We start from the raw sequence: 11785 nt of genomic DNA on the forward strand, positions 1-11785 counted from the left end.
AAACAGCGCTGGAAACTTCCTGCTCCTCTACTCTTATCTCTCCCCGTGTAGCACGTGTACAGACATATATGATAGCAATAACATCCTTAAACAGACTGACATGTACATTCACAAATGGGCAGACAGTGCCTTTGTGTTTACAAAAGTTTATGACAAATCAAATTCTGAAACTCAGTCTGAAGTTGATGTCAGCACACACACAACCATAGACAGAGGGAGTTGACAGAGTCACTTCTCGAGCTCGCGTGGTCAATGGGCAGCCTCAGCCTCGCTGTGATAAAACGAGTAATTCTGAGTTAGTGTCACAGCTGCTATACAGATGGCAGCTATTCTGAGTTTTGTATTAATAATAATAACAGGCAGGAAACCATAGACGGAAAAGGAGACAGAGTGAGAGCAGCAGAGTAGAAAGAAGATGGGGAAACAGGAGCAGCAGTGGGAGCAGGCCCAACAGAAAAAACATGGGTGGAGGCAGCAGCAGCAAGCAGAACATGTACAGGAGTCAGAGTGAGAGCAGCAGCAGAAACAGTAAAAAACACAAAGGTGGAGGCAGGAGCAGCAGGAAGAGAAGCAAACATAGTAGCAAGAGAAGGAGCAGAGGAGGAAGTACATGAGGAAGCAGGGGGAGGAGCAGCAGTAAAAACAGAGGTGGAGGCTGCAGGAGGAGCAGTAGCAGTAAAGGTTAGAGGAGTTAAAAACAAACCATCATCCCTGGAGACAAACTTCCTTCACACTTTTAAATGATTTTTTCCCAAACAGCATTTAAATTCTACTTAAAACAAAATATAAAAAATGTTCTGCCCTGTTTTTTCTGAATAAAGTCTTCAGCTTCAAACCTGCTCTGTGTCTGTCTCTGTTACACCGAACATCTGCAGGTTAGACTCGATTTACTGATGTCAGTCCCACGTCGAGATATTTATTGAGGCACTTACCGTTATTCTGTTTATGATCCAACAGTGCACAGTTGAATGAAAATACATTGCCAGGCAGGTATGTTGAAGTCCATTTTTTTGACATGAAATAAATAGCCATATAAATATATATATAAGAGCGCATCACAGAGACTTTATTATTCCCAGAGGAAAGATTAGTTGTCATAGCAGCAAATACACAACAAACATCAAGCACACACCAATTAGTTAAACTACAGGAATGTCTTCAAGACATAAAGACCTGATGACCTCTAACTTTCTGCTTCTTAATTCAGATCAAACTGAGGTTATTTATACTCGGCCCTGAAAATCTTAGAAACATGGTATCTAACCAGATTCTTAGTCTGGATGGCATTACCTTGGCCTCCAGTAACACTGTGAGGAACCTTGGAGTCATTTTTGACTTCCATGCACATATTAAACAAATATGTAAGACTGCTTTCTTCCATTTGTGCAACATCTCTAAAGTTAGAAATATCCTGTCTCAGAGTGACGCTGAAAAACTAGTTCATGCATTTATTACTTCCAGGCTGGACGACTGTAATTCATTATTATCAGGAAGTCCTAAAAACTCCCTGAAAAGCCTTCAGCTAATCCAAAATGCTGCAGCAAGAGTCCTGACAGGGACTAGAAAGAGAGAGCAGATTTCTCCTGTATTGGCTTCCTGTTAAATCCAGGATTCAAAATCCTGCTCCTCACATACAAGGTCTTAAATAATCAGGCCCCATCTTATCTTAATGACCTTGTAGTACCATATCCCCCTATCAGAGCACTTCGCTCTCGCTCTGCAGGCCTACTTGTTGTTCCTAGGGAATGTTTCTTGCTTCATGTGTGAGCGGTCCCTGGTCCGAATCCCAGATGAGTCTGTGTGGTGCTATAACAACTCTAGGAAGACATTAGATTAATTCTCCTTTTTTTTAGATTGTATAACTTTGATTTTTTCTTTCATTTGTTTAGATACCAACTGAAACCACAAAGCTCCAGTTTCACACCCCAAACTAACCAACTGTAATGCTTCTTTTCATCAGCACAATAGTTTTCAGTTTTCAATTTCACATTGGTCTACACTCCCCACATTCTGTTATGTCCTTATCCTCATTGCAAATCAGAGATTTGAATATAATCAATTCATTAATTAACAATTGAATTCCACGCTTGTGTTCATCCACAGCAGCTGGACAATAAAGTTTATTGTGACCCTGATACTGCAGCAGATCCTTCTGATCCATTTCCTGTTATCACTTCAAATAGAAATGAGGCTGCAGAAAAGCAGCTGCAGGGCTGCTGAAAATACTTTTCTGCACCAACTTTCAGCCAGCAAACGCTCAACTTCTCCCAGCGTGCTGAGCTAATGATTAGTTGGTGTTTTTCTCCAAACACTCTCTCACTCTTCTCTCAACGTGTTCACAATAAACTGTGAACAGACACCGAGCAGAGCAGCAGAAGACCTCATTCAGGAGCTAAACTCAACATGAACTGAACTCACAGTAACGTTAGCTCGGTGCTTACCTTTAGATGAGCCCACAAACTGAGAGACACTCTACTGTGGCAACACCACCAGTTTATAAAGAACAAGAGATGACAAAGAGAAGTTTTTTTCCGGAAAGAGCAGCAAAACAAACTTAGTGAGGAGGAGGGAAACCTCTCAGACAAACCCAGACCCCTGCACAAAGTGCTGTTCAGACAAACTCATTTATATTTCAGGTTTTGCAGTGTGGCACACCACTACCAGGTGAGCCATCACACTTCCTCTTTATGCCACAGTACAGGAAGTGTCAGCTCGAAGAATTTTATTTATTTTAATTTTTTTAGTTCATCTATTTATTTTAAATCCAACAGTTAAAAATAAAGGGCCGAAAATTCACCCCGTTCCTTTTATTTACTGGAAGAGATCAAATCTGAGACTCTGTTGTGTTGAGCTACATGAAGACAAGAAGATTCAAACTTAATACAAAAAATCTGATATACATTACAATATTTGTAATTAAAGGATCAGTAGCTGCTGGCAAGGCTCTCCACTTGCTCCTTCAAAAGTTGTGTTGTGAAAACCTGAGTTGTTGTTGTTCATATCGGCAACAGGGTTGAATTCATAATTGCCGTTGCCTGGTAGCATCGACCAGCCAAACAACTGGGGTGAGGTGGGGAAGATCCATTGAGGTCCAACCGCAAAATTGCCCACAGCCTGATAATTTGCACCACTTCTGATTAAATTGATCTCCAGGTGCTGGGTGTACTGCTGCTTGAGTGGGGGCTGTCCCTCTCCCTGAAACTGAATCACAGACAGCACAGTCAGTAAAAGTACAATACAAAGTTCTTGTTTCAAATTCAACACATTTCAAATGAAATTAATGAATGAATTACCCAGATGTCTGAATCAAAGTTTAATAATAGGAGATACTTACATGAAATGGGACACCCTGATTGAGATGCTGAGGATGTGACCTCCTCCTAAACTTTCTCCTTCTGTTTTGAAACCAGGTTTTTACCCAAAGATGGAAGAAAATAGAAAACATCTAATCAGTTCACTGGAGACAAGATTGAACACAAATTCAATTTCTTATGTTCAGTAAGCTGAAAAACACTCACCCGTTTGTAGGTCAGTCCTGTCATCTCTTCCAAATATTTAATCTCTCTTGGCTCATGGTAATGCTTCAAATGAAACGGGTGGACAAGAATATTTAACTGTCTCTCTGTGAACACCACCTTTAGGTTTCTCTGGAGCAGTGCTGGGATCGTGCAGAGTGGCAGTGATGGGACAGCAAAAACCTGTTTCTGCTCTGACACAGAGCTGGAAACAGCCTCAGAAGTATCACTGGTTTTGTTGCTCAGCTCCTTTTAAAGAGCACTCTCCACCCGTGAGGCGAGTTCTTCCAAGGGAAGACTCCCTTCAAGGGAGACAGGGACATTTCTCCCATTGAAACTAGACCAACAAGCCAAACAGTTAATTGTGTCATTTTCCCAAAGTCACACATCAGAGTAAAAAAATGAAGAAGAGTGTATGAAAGATTGTTTTGAAAGCTCAGAAAGTCATCGGTTTCTGTGTTTGATTCTAGTTTTTATTCTAGGATTAATTCCACAGAGATTGTGCACAGTGTGATGTAAAAAAGTAGAAGCTAAAAGTAAAAATAGTATTTTATATTAAATTCTAGATTTAACAGGAATCCAGTGGAGAAAAGTCAATATAGGAGAAAAATGCTGTCTTTCTGTTTCCTGCCAGTTTTGCTCTGAAGCTAAACGCTTTCCGTGGAGTTTTTAGGACATCCTGATAGTAACAAATTACAGAAATCAACAGGGAGGCGGCAAAGTCTTAAACAACAAATGGGCTCATCTGGGATTTGAACATAAGAAACTCAAACTGAGGATCATCCCCAAAAACCAAGTCACAGGAAACAGCTCCTTTTTAAAATCTCACATTTCAGTGCAACAGTTTCCAACAATGGCAGCCGCTACTAAGTTTTCATATTACTCTAATTGATCTTTCTGCGTCACAAAATAAACTTTTAACATATTTTCAGAAAGTAGCCGTATGAACTTCAAATATCTATTTGGTTTATCAAGACATCGCATATTTGCAAAAGTGCTGTGACGTTTTCGGAGACGTCTGTTACCCAGTGCTTATCGTGATGTGCTCGCGCCGAACGTGGGTCTATACTTTCTGTTCTTTTGTTCATATTTAACAAAACAAAAATGCAGACATAAGTGTGCACATTAGTTTTGACTGGTAATGAAAATAGTTTTCTTTACAAATAACTCTCTCGCTGAACTAACAGCCAGTCCCTCGCTGCTCATATTGCCTTCATATTAAATCATTTTGTGCTTTTTAAAGATCTTATTTTAACATTGCACTTAAAGGAATCCAGGCACTCATCTTTCCGATCTCCGTAGACTAACAGGCTGTGGATGACTGAGAACAGACAAAGCTTATATCTTTTAGGCACTGCTGGGAGTTGAACCCAGGATCTCCTGTTTTCTAGTTTAACACTTACTAGACAGGCACTTTAACCAACTAAGCCACAGCGCCACAGACACGCCACACAGATGAGTGACTGATGAACACTGAGAAAACCTCCACACATCAAACCAATTTGAGCTTAAACAGAAACACATGAAAGGTAATCTTGTTTTTTTTATATTAATCACCAGAGGGTGTCGCATCAAAAGAGACGACGTCTGTCAAAGTCAGGGGTTAAAAGTGCGACGGTGTTTTTGTTTTGCTAACTCTCCACGACACTCTAAACTCCAGGCTCATCTACAGTCAGCCTCCTCCATTGCCCCTTGATGCCCACTCACACTAGTCAGCTTCTGGGTGGGAATCCTGCAGAGTTACTCTAGTTTTGCATTTTCATTTTCTTCATTTGTTTTTAATTTAGTTTAGTTTCACTTATGTTCTATTGTGTGTTTATGCATTTCAGTTTAGTTTAGAGAGCAAGAGAGTAATAATAACTAACTGAGGAAATAAAAGTAAAACCCTTCAAAGTGCTGCAGAGAAAGAAAAGATTTCACTCTTGTCAGTCTCCTTAAATGATAAAAACTGGACTTCACCACAGGCTCTAACTTGGCTGTCCAGTTTAAAATCACTGTCCAACTGAAAACCAAGGTCAGTAAGAACATCCAGGAGTCCCAAATCAGCAAGGACCACTAGTTCAAAACACCAACACCTCTGTTTTCTTATCATTAGAATTTAAGAAGTTTAAAGCCAACCAAGCTTTAATGTCATCTAGAGATGCCAAGCGAGGTTTTATGGAGATGCCATCCTTCTGCTTTAACAGTCATCAGTGGAACAATGAAAAGAGATCCCATGCCTTTTAAGGATGAAACCCTAAGGCAATATATAGAGTAAAAAGAGCAGTGGCCGTAAAATTGACCCCTGTGGGACGCCACATGACAGAGAAGCAGACGATGATTTGGAACCGAGAAGCTGACAGAGAAAGTTCTATTTACCAAATAAGACTAAACCAATTAAGTGCAGTGCCACCAATACCCACTAGATCATTTACCGTAATCGAGATATTAGAATTTTGTCTTCTACTGTGTCAAAGGCAGCAGTCAGGTCAAGCAAGACCAGAACAACGTGGTTACCAGAATAAAAACCTTTAAGAATGCAGATTCTGTGCTATAAAGGGTTTTAAATCCTGATTGAAAAACCTCAAGGATGCCATTACATCTATAAAATATTTCAGTTGACACAAAACAATTTTCTCTAACACTTGGAAAGAAAATGCAGCTTGGAAATCGGTCTATAATTAGCTAAAACTGTGTGATCAAGGCCAGGTTTCTTAAGCAGTGGCTGCACTACTGCATGTTTGAAAATTGCAGGAACCGCACCACAGGACAGACTGCTGTTAATAATGTCAAGGACAGACTGCCCTATACTAGGAAAACCTTCTTTTAAAAATTGTGGAGGGAAAGGATCCTGGGGGAACCTGCGGGGTTAATATGACACCCCGCATCCTCTGAAATGGAGAGAATCACAAGCTCAGACTGAGTAAAATCAGCAGTGCAAGGGACAGAGACATAGGGGTCGGGAGCTGTGATAAGAGGCCTGGCGCTGCCGACCTTTTCAATAAAAGGTGATCATCATGTCTGGCGATTACACCTGAGCAGAGACTTTGTTTGGTGAATGACACAGGTCAGAAATAATAGAAACAGAAACAAACTTGGGCGTGACAGATGAGCAACCACACACACCAGCGCCATCTTGTTACCAGTCAGGTGTGAGGAACAGTTGGACCAAAGGTTCATTCAAGACTTTTTATGTGAAGGGAAGGAGTTTAAACTGGATTCTGGATTTATCAGAAAATCAGTTCTGTTAGATCTGTTTCAGGATGGCTGAGTGGTCTAAGGTGCTGTGTTCAGGTCGCAGTCTCCCCTAGAGGTGTAGGTTTGAATCCCACTTCGAGCAGTTTCTGCTTGGTATGAGGACTCTGATGGGTTTAGATTTTATTATTTGTATTGGGAAATATTTAACCATATATGCTTAGAGGTATATAATCGAGTGTGTAGTGATAGGATGTGTGATCTTTAGCAGTCTGCAAAGGCTTTGTGTGCATTCCAGAGTGCTCTGGCATTCACACCAACACCCTGGGAGCATGGGAGAGGTCGTACCTTGTTTTATTGTTTTATGGTAGGATAAACGTAGCTATGTCAGTTTTAGGCTAAGTGCCTTTTGTTTAGATGAACTGCTGGACTTCCAGGCCAGCAGGTTTAGGGAAGTCTTTATGGGGTCACACTCTGACCATTAGAGAAGAGCCTGAGTTATGACCTTGGCTCGCTGTTTTTTCTGCTTCTAACAAAGGTGGGAGTGAAGCTCCCGTGCAATGTGCTCTGTTGTCTCTACTATCAGGAAAAATAAATAAATAAAAAAGGCCCTGACTCTCTGAACACAATATTCTCTTCATAACTCGGCAGTATGAAATGTCATGAAACAGTGTAACTCACTCACAGTAAGTCAGCAGTATAGGATAATACAAACCTATCCAATAAATCTCATGATTTTCACACTCTTTTAACTCAGAAGAATGATGCAAACTAAAACTACATACTGATTACACAAGAAGTATGATGTGGCCTACAGCAGTATCATGATTCACTCATTTTGATTACAGGTATAATGTAATATATAACAGCACAATAATCTCACAACTGCTACAAGCACATTTGCCTTTCTTAACATATGCAAGAGAAAGGCAGCTGTTAAGAAAATGCCCTTTTGGGTGAGAGAGGCCCACAGGCCCTGCATGCAAGCGTACTAACACACATACATGCACTGAAGAACAGCTTACACTATAGCACACACTATACATGCACCTATATCTCTCATTGGTGTTAGGGCAGGGATAGCTCAGTAGGTAGAGTGGTGGCCCCATGATCGGAAGGTCAGGGGTTCGGTACCCCTGAGCAAGGTACCGTCCCTACACACTGCTCCCCGGGCGCCCAGTGGCTGCCCACTGCTTCACTGAGTGAATGGGTTAAATGCAGAGAGGGATTTTCCCCACGGGGACCAATAAAGTACACTTTCTTTCTTTCTTCTAAAGCAGGGAAAAACTTAACAGAGTTTTGTTATCAAATGCTGAATCTCCAGCTTGCAGGACAACAGGTGAAACGTTTGTGAAAACAGAGAAGGATAAAATAAAGACACAGAGAGTCTGGTATGACCAAGCAATAATCAGACAATAGATTTAGTTGGTAATACAATACATTGTGACATGTTTTCTGTTTGATTGATGCAACACAAGTCATTTACTGTATGAAGGAAATTCTCTTTTGTGATAATATTTTGAACGTGCATTTCTGTTGACCTGTCAACTTAGCGCATTATGAGCTGATAGGCAAATTAGTTGATACTAGATTTGGAAAAATGACTGGATTATAAAATAAGTGAATAAGATGTAACAGAGGGTTGAAATTAGTTTCTTATTTCTAGTGTGTGGAGAAAGGTTTTATCATGGCACACATCTGTTTACATGGGAGGAAACTCCTCATGTGCAAGCACTAGGTGCGGCAGTGGATAGGAAAAACTCCCTTTAAAGGAAGAAACCTATGACAGAACCAGGCTCTAGAGGGGGCAGTCAACTGTCAGGACTGGTTGGGGGGTGAGGGTGAAAAGAGAGAGAGGGGGGGAGGGAGATGGGGCAGGTATTAGGAGTTAAAGGGAGACAGGGGAGGGAGAGGTGTCAGGAGAGAAAGGGAGAGGAGAGGTGAAAATTAAGATGGAACAGAGGTGGAGGAAGACGAGGTGACATTAGCAGTAGAAAAAGTGGAAAAAGTAGAAAAAGCAGGAGTGTCCTTCCTCCAGAAGAAGTGTAAGCGTTTTTTCCTCTTTCCCATGAGCTTTTCCACGAGCACTTTTTTCTCTAGGATGAGGGTTCTCAACTGATCGATTGTTTCTGAGTTCTCCTTCTCAAGTTTCTTGCATGTTTTCTCCACTTCTTCTAATTTGGCTTGTTTGTCTTCGAGCCTTTCTTTCATTTCTTTAGATGTTGCCTCCTGCATTAGCTTTGCCTCGTGCAGCTCTGTATAACTCTGTTGTAATTTGTCATGCGTGTCTTCTAACTGCTGACTTCTGCTCTCGATTTCCTGAAGTGTACACTGCAGGTCTTCGTTTGTTTTCTCTAGTTGTTGCTTTAGCACCTGCATCTTAGTGTTTTTGCACTTCAAGTTGACTGAAAGTTCCTCAAGTTCTGTGTTTTTTCTCAGCATGTCATTGAGCTCACTCTGCATCTCTGAGCATTGGTTTTGCAGTTTTTCCTTTTCCCCTTCCAGTTGAGTTGTTTTGTAGTTCAATTTGTTATAAAGTTCTTGCAGGTTTTGGTTTTTCCTCTCAAAGTCCTGGAGAATTTGTTTGTCTTCTTTCTGCTTTATTTCCTGTTGTTCTTGGTCTTGAAGCAGCTCTTGATATTTGTGCAGTGTTTCATCAAGCTTTACCTGCAGCGCTCCGTATTTTTCCTGCACACCTTGGAGTTGGCACTGCATGTCTCTCTGGTTAATGTCCAGTTTTTCCTTCTCTTCAAGGATTTCTTTATTTTGTTGCAGAGCTTCATCAAGCTTTACCTGCAAGCCTTCGTTGTGTTTCTCGATGTTCTGAAGCTTGCAATCCAGATCTTTCTGTTTCATGTCTTGCTGTTCTTTCTCTTGAAGGAAGTCTTTATTTCTTTGCAGTGCTTTATCAAGCTTTATTTTCAGCGCTGTGTATTTTTCCTCCACGTCTTCAAGCTTGGAGTCCATTTGTTTCTGTTTAATTTCTTGTTGCTTTTGTTCTTGAAGCAACTCCTTACTTTTGTTCAGTGTTTTATCAAGCTTTACCTGAAGCGCTTTGCATTTTTCCTCCATGCCTTGTTGCGCTGCTTTATGTCCTGTTGATGTTTTTCTTGGAGGAGTTCTTTATTTTTTTGCAGAGCTTCATTAAGCTTGATTTGCAAGCCTTTGTTGTGTTTCTCCATGTCCTGAAGCTTGAAATCCATTTCGTTCTTTTTTATCTCCTGTAGCCTTTTTTCTTGAAGAAACTCTTCCTTTGTGTGCGGTCTTTCATCGAGCTTTACCTGCAGCGCTCTGTATTTCTCCTCCATGTCTTGGAGTTGGCACTGCGTGTCTCTCTGGTTTATTTTCAGGTGTTCTTTCTCTTCAAGGATTTCTTCATTTTGTTGCAGAGCTTCATCAAGCTTTACTTGCAGCTCCTGATTCTTTTTGTCCTTCAGCACTGGTTTTTCGAGTGCTTTATCAAGCTTTGCTTGGAGCTCAAAGTTTCTTCCCTGCATGTCTAGGAGTTCCATTTCTTTCACCTTCAGAATACCTTCCTTTTCTAGAAGCTGGCTGAATGATTTGTTTTGATCAGGAAGTTGAATTTTGTCTTCCTGGGCCCTATTTCAGGAAGCCGGTTTAGTGCAAACTCTGAGTAAGTATACCCTGAGTTAACGAAAACTCTGGGTTTTCGGTTTCACAAAGCGAGTTTAGATTCATTCTGAGTGAGTTACTATGACGACACACTCCGTGAAGCTAACCTGCCCCCTAGCAGGTTTACTTCAACTAACCCTGACTGTCTCCGCCTCTTTGTCGGAAACCTGACTGCAGGAAGTGTCAGACATGGCGTGCTCCTTCCTTGAAGAGCCAGTAGATGTTGAAGCCCAAATTCTCCGCAGAGCTCTCCGCCGGGAGAGAGTGATTAGAGCGCGTTTGGACATTTTATCATTTCCTGATGATTTCCTGTGTGAACGTTACCGTTTTTCAGCACAATCAATAAGTTATTTGAATAACATCCTCAGACCTAATATTGCTCATGTGACACATCGCGGACATCCTCTCAGTTCTGTACATATTATTTGTATTGCACTTCGGTTTTTTGCAAACGGGAGCTTTCTGTATAATATTGGTGACGCTGAGCACGTTTCCAAGGCTACCGTCTGTCGGGCAGTCAGGAATGTTACAGTTGCACTGAAACGTCTCCTGCACTCGTCTGTGGTGTTCCCCGGTCATAGACCCACAAGATTTATCAAAGAGGGATGCCACAAAATTGCAGGTATCAGGATGACCAAAACTTAATTCATGATGTGGTGATATTTGAACTACTACTTAAATTTTACATTTATTCTCACGGTTCCCAGGCGTGATTGGGGCTCGCACACAAGAATTTCACTCGCATGTGCTGTGCCAGTGTGCCTGCACATGTGATGTGACAATAAAAAGTGATTTGATTTGATTTGATTTGAAGATGGCACTCACATTCCAATCATTGCTCCTTCAGTAAATGAAGGAGACTATGTGAACAGGAAGTCTTTCCACAGCATTAATGTACAGGTACATAGTTCCCTGTAGCATTTCAAACTAACAGATTATTTCATTATAGTAATGGATGCTAATTTGTGTTCTCTGCACTGTGAAGATCATATGTGATGCTGCCAACATTATCACAAATGTGGAAGCCAAGTGCTCAGCCTCTGTGAGTGGTGGTGGTGGAGGACCCCCACCTGTTTTTCGGGCCTCCGCTTTTTTTCTGTTGGCTATAACGGGTCACATTTGAGCATACAGAGTAAGCAAATATGTACTTGTAATGTGCTCAGATAATTTCAATAAGTGCTTACAGAGGGGAAGTTAATGTAGCCTCTAACTGCAATTGATTTACATGGGACAAACAGACCAAGCACTATGGCTCATAATACAATTACACCACCTGTTTGGACTATATTTTTATATTTCATTTCTACTTGCTGCCAGGAACGTTTGGGGCCTGTTGGGTTGCACCTGCGCTCACGTCACATCACAAAATAAAATGTATGAAATAAAAAATAAAATAAAATAAAATATAATAAAATAACGTGATAAATGGGTGGAAATCCCTAGATCAATGTTTAAATTAACAC

The 11785-nt window shown here is 41.0% G+C and overlaps 1 pseudogene across 1 annotated transcript; it reads right to left on the reverse strand.

The window, feature by feature from the left end:
- Nucleotides 1–2916: 2916 nt before the first annotated feature.
- On the reverse strand, nt 2917–10186 carry LOC308399780 (annotated as a pseudogene). The gene is made up of 4 exons: nt 9971–10186; nt 3519–3764; nt 3335–3418; nt 2917–3201 (listed from the first exon to the last, which is right to left on the reverse strand). The product of its transcript is annotated as an uncharacterized misc_RNA (transcript).
- Between the last annotated feature and the right edge of the window lie 1599 nt (nt 10187–11785).

This window comes from Rhamphochromis sp. 'chilingali' (assembly GCF_963969265.1).
Source record: "Rhamphochromis sp. 'chilingali' genome assembly, chromosome: 7".
Taxonomy (NCBI): domain Eukaryota; kingdom Metazoa; phylum Chordata; class Actinopteri; order Cichliformes; family Cichlidae; genus Rhamphochromis; species Rhamphochromis sp. 'chilingali'.